Source organism: Leopardus geoffroyi, chromosome C3 (assembly GCF_018350155.1).
Source record: "Leopardus geoffroyi isolate Oge1 chromosome C3, O.geoffroyi_Oge1_pat1.0, whole genome shotgun sequence".
Classification (NCBI taxonomy): Eukaryota; Metazoa; Chordata; class Mammalia; order Carnivora; family Felidae; genus Leopardus; species Leopardus geoffroyi.
The window spans coordinates 85,625,234-85,635,614 of NC_059338.1; positions in this window are offsets into that span (position 1 = coordinate 85,625,234).

The window sequence follows — 10,381 nt, forward strand, 5'->3', positions numbered from 1 at the left end:
CATGCTCTCATTTCACCGAGGATGAACCTGGGGCTCAGAGAAGGAAAGTGACCTGCCTGAAGCCACAGCAAGAGACTAGATAAGAACTCAGGCCTCCTGGGGCACCTGGGTGGCTCAGCTGGTCAATGTCCGACTTCGGCTCAGGTCATGATCTCGAGGTTTGTGTTAGTTCGAGTCCCGCATTGGGCTCTGTGTTGACAGCTCAGAGCCTGGAGCCTGGAGCCTGCTTCAGATTCTCTCTCTCACTCTCTCTCTCTCTCTCAAAAATAAATAAACATTAACAAATTTAAAACCAAAAAGTACTCGGGCCTCCTGACTGCAGATCAAGGACATGGCCACGTCTCTCAACCCATGACCAGCCTCCTACCTCTCAAGTCCCACCAGCATGCAGGGTCAGGGTTCTCCTGAGCATCAACATGATGAACTGAAGGTTTGTCCCTTCCCCAAGGACAAGCTGTGCAGAAATCTGGACAGTCGCCAGGTGGCTGGAAGCTCTACGCAGTGATAAGCCCTTCCGCGCTGTTCGGAATGCACTGAGCTTTCCTGTTTATAATGTGTTTGCACCTACTGCTTCCCAGGTGTGTTAACAACAAGCCCCATTTCACCAAAGGGCAGACTAGAGCTCAGAGAGTCTTCAGAACTTTGCCCCAGAACCAAAGCCAGACCCAGACCCAGAACTCGATTTATGGGCTCCGAGTCCAGTCCTGAGTCCACCTGAGGCCACACCCTGGGGCCTGGACTGAGCCCGCCTCCTTTGTGCCTCGTGGGAGTTTTGCCCCTGCTTGGACAGATGGGCGGGAGCGCATACGACCAGAGATCGGGGGTGGAGGGCGGAGGGGGGCGGGGGTGGAGGGCAGGTGCTCCGGTGTGACCAGTTCGGGTTTCTGGTTACCTGTTGCCAAAAGACAGCTATTTCGCACAGTGGTCAGTGCAGAAAACAGACCCCACTTCTCATTTTAGGGGAAGCCCACAGGCAAGTGATTTCTCCCTTCCTTCCTCTTCCTCGAATGCTTTGAGGATGAGGGAGATGAAAGGCCTGCTTTCTCCTTGTCCACACCTCCTGACAGTGGCCAGATACAGTGAGCCGTTATCTTCAGGAAGGGTTCAGGGTGGGTGGTCATTTGTTGCACTTAAAAGTGCTGATGGAGTGCTCCTCTGGGCGCTCTGAAACACTCACGTCACAACAGCACTATGAGGAGGGCCCTGCTATTATGCCCACTTTAGAGATTAGGAAATAAGGCACAGTAGACACATGAAAAGATGCTCAACATCACTCCTCATTAGGGAAATACAAATCAAAGCCACAGCGAGAGACCACCTCACGCCGGTCAGAGTGGCTACAATGAACACATCAGGAGACTATAGATGCTGGAGAGGATGTGGAGAAAAGGGAACCCTCTTGCACTGCTGGTGGGAATGCAAACTGGTGCGGCCAGTTTGCACTCTGGAAAACAGTGTGGAGGTTCCTCAAAAAAGTTAAAAATAGACCTACCCTATGACCCAGCAATAGCACTGCTAGGAATTGACCCAAGGGATACAGGAGTGCTGATGCATTGGGGCACTTGAACCCCAATGTTTATAGCAGCACTTTCAACAATAGCCAAACTATGGAAAGAGCCTAAACGCCCATCAACTGATGAATGGATAAGATGTGGTTTATACATACAATGGGATACTACTTGGCAATGAGAAAGAATAAAATCATGCCATTTGCAGCAACGTGATGGAACTGGAAGGTATTATGCTGAGTGAAATAAGTCAGTCAGAGAAAGACAGATAATCATATGTTTGCACTCATATGTGGATCCTGGGAAACTTAACAGAAGACCATGGGGGAGGGGGAGGGGGGAAAAATAGTTACAAACAGAGAGGGAGGGAGGCAAACCACAAGAGACTCTGAAATACAGAGAACAAACTGAGGGCTGGTGGGGGTGAGGGGCCAGGGAAGATGGGTGATGGGCATTGAGGAGGGCACTTGTTGGGATGAGCACTGACTATTGTATGGAAGCAGTGAACCACAGGAATCTACCCCAAAAACCAAGAGCATGCTTTACACACTGTATGTTAGCCAATTTGACAATAAACTAGATTTAAAAAAAAAAAAAAAAAGGAAATAAGGCATAGAGAGGTTAACTGACTTGCTCAACGGCACACAGCTAGGAAGAGCATGAATTTGAACCCAAGCACCCTGACGCCAGAACCCTTCTTATGATTACCACGGCTTACCGTGCAACGTTTGTGTGGGTTTATGGCGTCCGTCTCCCCAGGAAGGTTCTAAGCACGATGCAAAGCAGGGGCTCCGGTTTAAAGAGCAGGTGCTCTGGTCTTAAATCGAGATGGAGACAATGCAGAGTAACCGTGTTTGAGGGCTGTCGTTGTGCTTGCACGCCCACGTGGATGCCCATTTCAGGACCTAGCTATTGCTTTCCACCTTTCTTCTCACACGCACTGCTGTGACTGGAGTCTGCACACAGCCCACGCCAGCCCCCGCTGCTGGTATGGTGATACCCCACTGTACGGGAGGGAATCCCGAGGCTCAGAGAGAGCACATTGACTTGCTTAAAGCCATAAAGCTAATAAATGGCAGAGCTCGAAGTTAAACCCTCAGCTTCTGCCCCTTCATGTCTTTCCAGGAATTCTTCCCAGGAATCTCAAAGGGATTCAGCAAGAACTATGGCCACCTTCATGGTAGGACTCAGATGCAAGGTCATGTGATCGGTATGAGCGGCCAGCCTCTTAATTTCTGGGAGGGCCCTCTTCCACCTCCTGCTTCCACAAGTGCTCTGTGTCTGTTGCCATCCATTTCGGTCTCTGTTTCTGGAATGGAGAAACATGCATCAACCTGGTGGCACCTGGCCTGTGTCGAGCTCAGTAACTCCAGGTGGCCCAATGGATGCTCAGTCCCAGAGGGAAGAAGTCAAGTCTTGTCTGCCTGCTATTTTAGGGCTTGAGATGTCCAGAGAGCCAGCTCCTTTGCCTACCCCTCTCACAACATCCGGAGAGCCAACTCTGCCCTCCTGGGTGGATAGTGGGACCAGTCATCAAGGGAGGAGACAGGCTGTGGATGAGGCCATGTTCTAACGGAACCAGCACCCGGCAAGGCCAGGCACAGAGATCCCAGTAATAACAATAACCGGGGCACCTGAGTGGCTCAGTCAGTTAAGCATCCGACTTCGGCTCAGGTCATGATCTCGCAGTTTGTGAGTTTGAGTCCCACATCGGGCTCTGTGCTAACAGTGTTGGAGCCTGCTTGGGATTCTCTCTCCCTCTCTTTCTGCCCCTGTCCCACTCTCTCTCTCTCTCAAAATAAATAAATAAACTTAAAACTATATAACAATAGCTAACATGAGTTGTGCTTTATGTGTCAGGCATTGCCCTCAGTATTCTAAGCCCAGCATCTACCTGGGCCACGGGCTTTACAGAGTGCTGATATGTTTGATGCCCTCGGAGGCAGGGGGGCCCGAGGATCACTTGTCACTGAGGTTGGTAGTGCACTTGACTGTGGTCAGAGGGTCTGCTGAGGTCCAACCACGGCCCAAAATCCCGGGCCCTGCCCCCCATGCACCCTTTCCCAATATTCGTTTTGCAATCAGTTAGCCTGACCCAGTAAACAACTGCAGCCTGAGCAGAACCCATTTTCCTGACCCTTTTCTATGTGTTTCCAAAAAGAGCCCAGGGTATAGGGGAGGAGAGGCCCCAGCCATCAGACAAGAAGCCAACAGAAAGCCATTGGGCATTGATCAGGCAGCCCAAGCCCCAGCCATCTTGCCAAAACTTCCTGACCGGCCCCAAACTCAGGGAAGAAAAGGTCATCACTGGAGAGGAAAGCGGACAGCACTCTTATTGCCCTGGTTTATGTGGAGGAGCAGGAGGGAGGGCTGGCTCTTTTACCAAAGTTCAGAGAAATATTTCTCACTGCCTCCTGCTTGCTGTGTAACCTCAGGCAAGTCACTTAACATCTCTGAACCATTTTCCCTTCAGGAAGATAGTAAATGATCCTGGCCCTCTTCCTGCGTTGTAGGATTAGTGATTCCTTACAAGTAGTCACATGAGCCTTTTGCCTCAGCAAGAGGTCATATGTCTCATTTTATTCTCATGAGAGGTCTATGAGGTGTACAAGGAATACTGGTGCTTCCTCACAGTGCAGTTGAGGAAACCGAGGAACAGAGAGTTTTGGTGTTGTGTGTTTTTTTTTTGATTACCTCCACCAAACGCTTGGTAAGTACCTACCGAGTATGTGCTCAAGAGACAGGAGACTTTGGGTGAGCCTTGGAAAGAGCAAACGACTTGCCTGAGGCTCCAGGTAGGAAGCCACTGGGACCAGACCCAGCTTTGAGCTCCTGCCTTCCAGCAACCGCGAGCTCCGAAGAGAAGGGAAAGAAGCCTAAGCCAAGGGGGATCCACCCGTCCTCCCGTGGGCCCCCTACACCTTCCCCACACCTATCAAGCGCTCCAGAACTTTTACACCTGGCCCTCCACAGGTGCTTAACAAATGCTCGCTGCATGCATGCAGGAACAGGGCGCAACCAGGGAAGGTGCGGGAAGGGTATTCCAGGTGAGGGAAATGAAGTCAGCAAAGGTATGGAGGTGGGAAAGCCGGGGCCCGCCCGTGTGTTCCCCACCAGCACCTCTCCATAAGGCCCTCAGGCCCCTGCCCCCAAAGGGCCGTGTGCCCATCGTCTTAACGAGAGAGGGCCACCGCTAAGGAAAGGCAGGGAGGTGAGACAGCCCATGGCCGATGCAGAGTAAAGGAATTACGTGGTTTGGCTGATGGCTGCCACCTTCACCCTCTGCCAGTCTTTCTTCTTTAGCTATGAGGAGGGGGCTGCCTCTAAAGTCTCTTGATATTGATGTAGAAGTTTCTATCTATCAGGGGCTTTACATACATCTTACATTACCTTTTTTCCTAAAACTTCACTGAGGTTGGTAAGACTTTTTAAAATTATCATTGTCATTAATATAAAAGTAATACACAGGGCGCCTGGGTGGCTCAGTCAGTTAAGCATCTGACTTCAGCTCTAGTCATGATCCCACAGTTTGTGGGTTCAAGCCCCGCATCGGGCTCTGTGTTGACAGCTCAGAGCCTGGAGCCTGCTTCCGATTCTGCGTCTCCCCCTCTCACTGCCCCTCCCCCACTTATTCTCTGTCTCTATCTGTCTCAAAAATGAATAAACATTTAAAAAAAAATTCAAAACAGCACTGCGTTGTCCACTTGAAAGGAGCTAAGAGAGTAAACCTTAAAAGTTCTTACCAATAAAATATATATACATAAGCATTAAACATATAAAATTACACACATATAATTGTGTGAATGACAGATGTATGTAGCTAACCTTATTGTGGTAATCATTTCGCAACATATATATGCATCAAATCATCACGTTGTACATCCTAAACTTACACAACGTGAGATGTCAATCCATCTCAATCAAGCTGGGGGGAAACATTTTTGAAGAGAAAGAGAGAGAAGTTGTGCCGCTGGAAAGCCAGAGAAGCAAAAGTCTCCAGATGACAGATGTGGTCAGCTTCAGCAAAGGCTGCCAAGCACTTTGACCATGCCTCTTTTTCCGAGCAACACGACCCCCATTCAAACAAGCTATGGAATCCCTTGGCTCTAAGATTCACTTTCCTTTTTCAAATGTTAACACTTCGGACATCAGGGTACCCCCTGCAATCAGCATTTTTCTCCACCACACACCCCAGCCTTGCCAACAGATAAATAAAGAAAGGCTGTTACTAAATCAATACAACATCTTCCGATCAAGCGGGGCGGGGGGAGGGGGGCACATTGTCATGACAACAAGGAGGGAAAGGCCCCCAGAAGGGAGGCAGTCATCAGGCATCTACTGGGATTGTGCTTGAAGTATCACCCTTTTTATCTCATCAAACATCAGGAGAGGGAAAGAATTTATAAGGGAAGGAGAAACATTTTTCCAGTTTAGCATGATAAAGGACCCGAGCCTTATTCCTGAAAAGCAACAGGCTCTCCAGCCAGCTTGTTTTGCACATCCATCATCCCCACCGCCACCCCCCCAGAACATCATCTAGCAAATGACAGTCTGACCAAACTCAGTGTTTTCTCAGAACGTTGTAAAAAGCTTTTAACATATACAAACACAGCAAGTATTTTCTAGTCATTTTTTACAAAAACTAGGAGACATTTTTTAAACAGGTAGGAAACACAGCACTTTGGTTTTCTGAGAGCTGTGTTTGACCATTCTTTCCAAAGTTTTGGCTCATTTCTGCTTGACTGACTAAACCACCCTGACTTGCTGCTGAGCTGGGTTTGCTCAAATCTCAAATCTGCTGTCTCTGAAGAGGAGACCCTCTGGGCTTTGAGCACCTGCAATGAGGGCAGAGATTCAGGGAAATGGACTGGGTTTGTTTGTTTGCTCATCAGTAGCTTTGTGAATGACACATTCATCTTTGGTTTTCTCTCTCTTCCTTCCCTGCCTTCCTTCCTGCCTTCCTTCTTTCCATCCTTTCCTCTTTCTTTCCTTCCTTCCTTCCTTCTTTCCTTCCTTCCTTCCCTCCTTCTTTCCTTCCTTCATTCCCTCCTTCTTTCCTTCCTTCTTTCTTTCCTTCCTTCCTTCCTTCCTTTCAACAGGTATGGACAATTCCAGCCATAGGGAACAGGAAATACAGCCTAAACCTTTACCCCCTTCAGAGCCAGAAATATGGTGAAGCCAAGATCAAGGGTGAAACCAGACTTGCCTTGCCCTTTTCTGGGATCAAAAGCTCCTCAAGGACACGTCCCTGGCAGTTTTCCTTTCTTTTCTCTACTTCCAGGGGACTGTGTTTCCCTCCTTAACCTCAGAGCTACACCTTTTGATCATTATCAAGCCATCTGTCACCACCACTCTACCTGGCCCGGGAGCTTCCCCTCCCCGGAGGGCCCATCTCTCCCTCCACAGCCACGCCAAGATCCTCCTGGGGACGCAGACTGTCACAGGGAGCAGCTGCGAGGGACCAGCCACCTCAGGAACTGGCTGGGGCACCTCCATTTTCCCAGACAGCACACCGATGAGCACACCAAGGGCTGGGTCCCACAGCACCTTCCCACCAGGACTCCCGGAGCCTGATCCTATCTGCCATCTCCCGGTGAAGCAATCCACATAATTAGCCGTTTTAATACCCAGGCTGTCTGAGGCCGCCTGTCTCAACCCGGGACCTGGGCGCCTGCTGGCAAGAGCACTTTAATGATCATTCAGCAACCTTCCACCCAGCTGAGTGTAGAAAAATGGGGTCTCACTCTGGGATGGCTGCCTAGCACCTGTCTGTCCAGGACAGCTTTTTCCAGAAAGTCAACCCCTATGAGACAGAAGAGCAATATTTTGACATGGCAGCCAAAATGCCAAAATAACCCCAGGGATTTTGTACCTTGCTTTGGCCCTGGACACTTTTTGTTAACCAACATCTGCTTTTTAATTTTATTCTTTATTTTTTAAATTAATTTATTTAAAGTCAAGTTAGTTAACATATAGTGTAGTATTGGTTTCAGGAGTAGAACCCAGTGATTCATCACTTATATATGACACCCAGGGCTCATCCAAACAAGCGGCCTCCTTAATGCCCGTCACCCATTAGCCTATCCCCACCCACCCCCCTCCAGCAACCCGAGGTTTGTTCTCTATATTTAAGAGTCTCTTATGGTTTGCCTCCTTCTCTGTTTTTATCTGATTTTTGTTTCCTTTCCCTCATGTTCATCTGTTGAGTTTCTCAAATTCTACATATGAGTGAAATCAGATGATACCTGTCCTTCTCTGACTGACTTGTTCCACTCAGCATAATACCCTCTAGTTCCATCCACGTAGTTGCAAATGGAAAGATTTTATTCTATTTCATTGCTGAGAAGTACTCCATTGTATGTATACACCACATCATCTTTACCCATTCATCACTCAATGGACATTCGGGCTTTTTGCATAATTTGGCTACTGTTGGTAGTGCTGCTATAAACATTGGGGTGTGTGTGCCCCTTCAAATCAGCATTTTGGTATCCTTTGGAGAAATGCCTAGGAATGCAATTGCTGTGTCATTGGGTAGTTCCATTTTTAATTGTTTTCCAGAGTGACTGCACCATTTTGCATTCCCACCAACAGTGCAAAAGCATTCCCTTTTCTCTGCATCCTCGTCAACATCTGTTATTTCCTGAGTTGTTCATTTTAGCCATTCTGACAGGTGTGAGGTGTCTTTGATTTGTATTTCCTTGATGAGTGATGTTGAGCATCTTTTCATGTGTCTGTTGGCCATCTGGATGTCTTCTTTGGAAAACTGTCCATTCATATCTTCTGCCCATTTCTTCACTGGATTGTTTGTTTTTGGGTGTTGAGTTTGATAAGTTCTTTATAGATTTTGGATACTAGCCCTTTACCTGATATGTCGTTTGCAAATATCTTCTCCCATTCTGTCAGTTGACTTTTAGTTTTGGTGATTATTTCCTTTGAGGTGCGGAAAGAAGCTTTTTATCTTGATGAGGTCCCAGCAGTTCATTTTTGCTTTTATTTCCCTTGCCTCCAGAGACAAGTCTCATAAGAAGTTGCTGTAGCCCAGGTCAAAGAACTTATTGCCTGTTTTCTCCTCTAAGATTTTGATGGTTTCCTGTCTCACATTTAGGTCTTTTGTCCATTTTGAATTTGTTTTTGTGCATGATGTAAGAAAGTTTAATCAACACCTTTTGAGAGTTTTTATGAGCAAGGCTCTATCAGGGTTATTAAAATACTCTAAGGAAGGACCTCTGACCTCTGATTTCCTGTTTCATAAAATAAAGCACACGCATCTGAAAAGACAAAATAAGTTGGGTGGGGAGCAGGGCTGAAGTCTACACTGACACCGCAAGAAGAGAAACGCTGCCCCTGAAAGGTCTCACAATCCCCATGTTAAAGGCTCAGATTTGTTCAGCAGAACCAGGGCAGGGATGCTCTAGTAATATTCTCTGTGGCCTGCAGAGATCTGCTTTACCTCTCTGGACCTTCAATCCTGATCAGTCCAGGACTAGTTCAGTCACTATCTTAATTATTCTGCCAGCTTCAATGCAGGTGGGTCAGCCTCCAGAGACCAGATAGCACCCAGGCTCACCTGACCCTTCCAGAGTGATGTTGATAGTGGCACCCACAGCCACTGGGCACTGGGGAGGGAGGGGTGTGGCTGGCTCTGCATTGGGGACGGAGGGGGCGTCACAGGCAATGAGGGGTCTTGAAGAGCAGAAAAGGAGGAGGCGGGAGTAGGCTTTATAGGCCCAGGCAACAGAAAAGACTCAGACACGGAGAAACAGGCAGGGCAAGTTTAGGGAGAGCCCTGCCTCTCCAAACTCCCAGAACCTTCATTTTCAGACTTTTCCATTTCCTAGGTGATGGAGCTGCATTGCTCAGCTCTCATGCTCAGTTCCTCATAGGTATCCCAGGCCCATTCCAGGGAGGATGCCGGACATGGGTCGTGGATGACCACACAGATTGAGTTCGAGCCAGGAAGGATACGCCAGCTACCCCATTGTGAGGTGTCTCTCCTAGCCGTGTCCATCTCTCCTCGACCTTTTCTCTTTCAAAGCCCGTTCCCAGTGCTACCCCTGGCATTCCATCCACCCCACACAGCAGCAAGGGGTAGTGGCTCTGTGTTGAAATCCAGGCTCTACCGTTTGGGAATTACGCACCTCAGTCTCCTCGTCTGTACGATGAGGAGTATCACGAAGGTTCATTGTGAGAATCAAGAAAGTATAATACACGCCCTGTCTCTAGAATAGCACCTAAACCCTCATTAAGTTCTGCATCAGTGTTTGCAAGGGCTAACGACTGAACATGGTTTTCTTTCATTCCCTCCTCTGGGAATCTCTGTATTTCTGCATTAGCACAACGCCTTTCCGAGAGGTGACAGAAAAGATGTGCGAGGTCATTGGTGTGACTTGAATCGGAAAGCCAGAGATAGCGTCGCACAGAGGTTTGTGTGTGGGGTCCGAAGTCCCACGGCCTGTGCTTGCATTCCAGACCTGCTACTTACGAAGGGTGGTTTTGGCAAGTTACTTAACCTCAGTTTCCTCATCTGTAACATGGAGATTAAAATAGTTCCCACCCGAAAGGATTCCTGTGCAGATAAGCAAGGTAATGCCACGAAGACTTCATCAGAACACAGGGGCTGGAGCATGGCGGGGGCCGGTATTGCTCAAGTTAGCACATGCACTTGCTGAGGATTCCGCATCTCAGGCTGGAGCTCTGGAGGACAAAATGGAGAAAGGCACGGGTCTTGGTGCCTTCTTCGTCCCCTCTCCCTCCCACGCCAAAGCAAAAATCTCCTTGTCTTAGTCAGTGAGGTAGCTATGGGAGAAGCAGCCTTTGTGCGCAGAGGACAGAAGTTTCGGCTCCGCCAGGTACTGTGTGTGTGGCCTTGG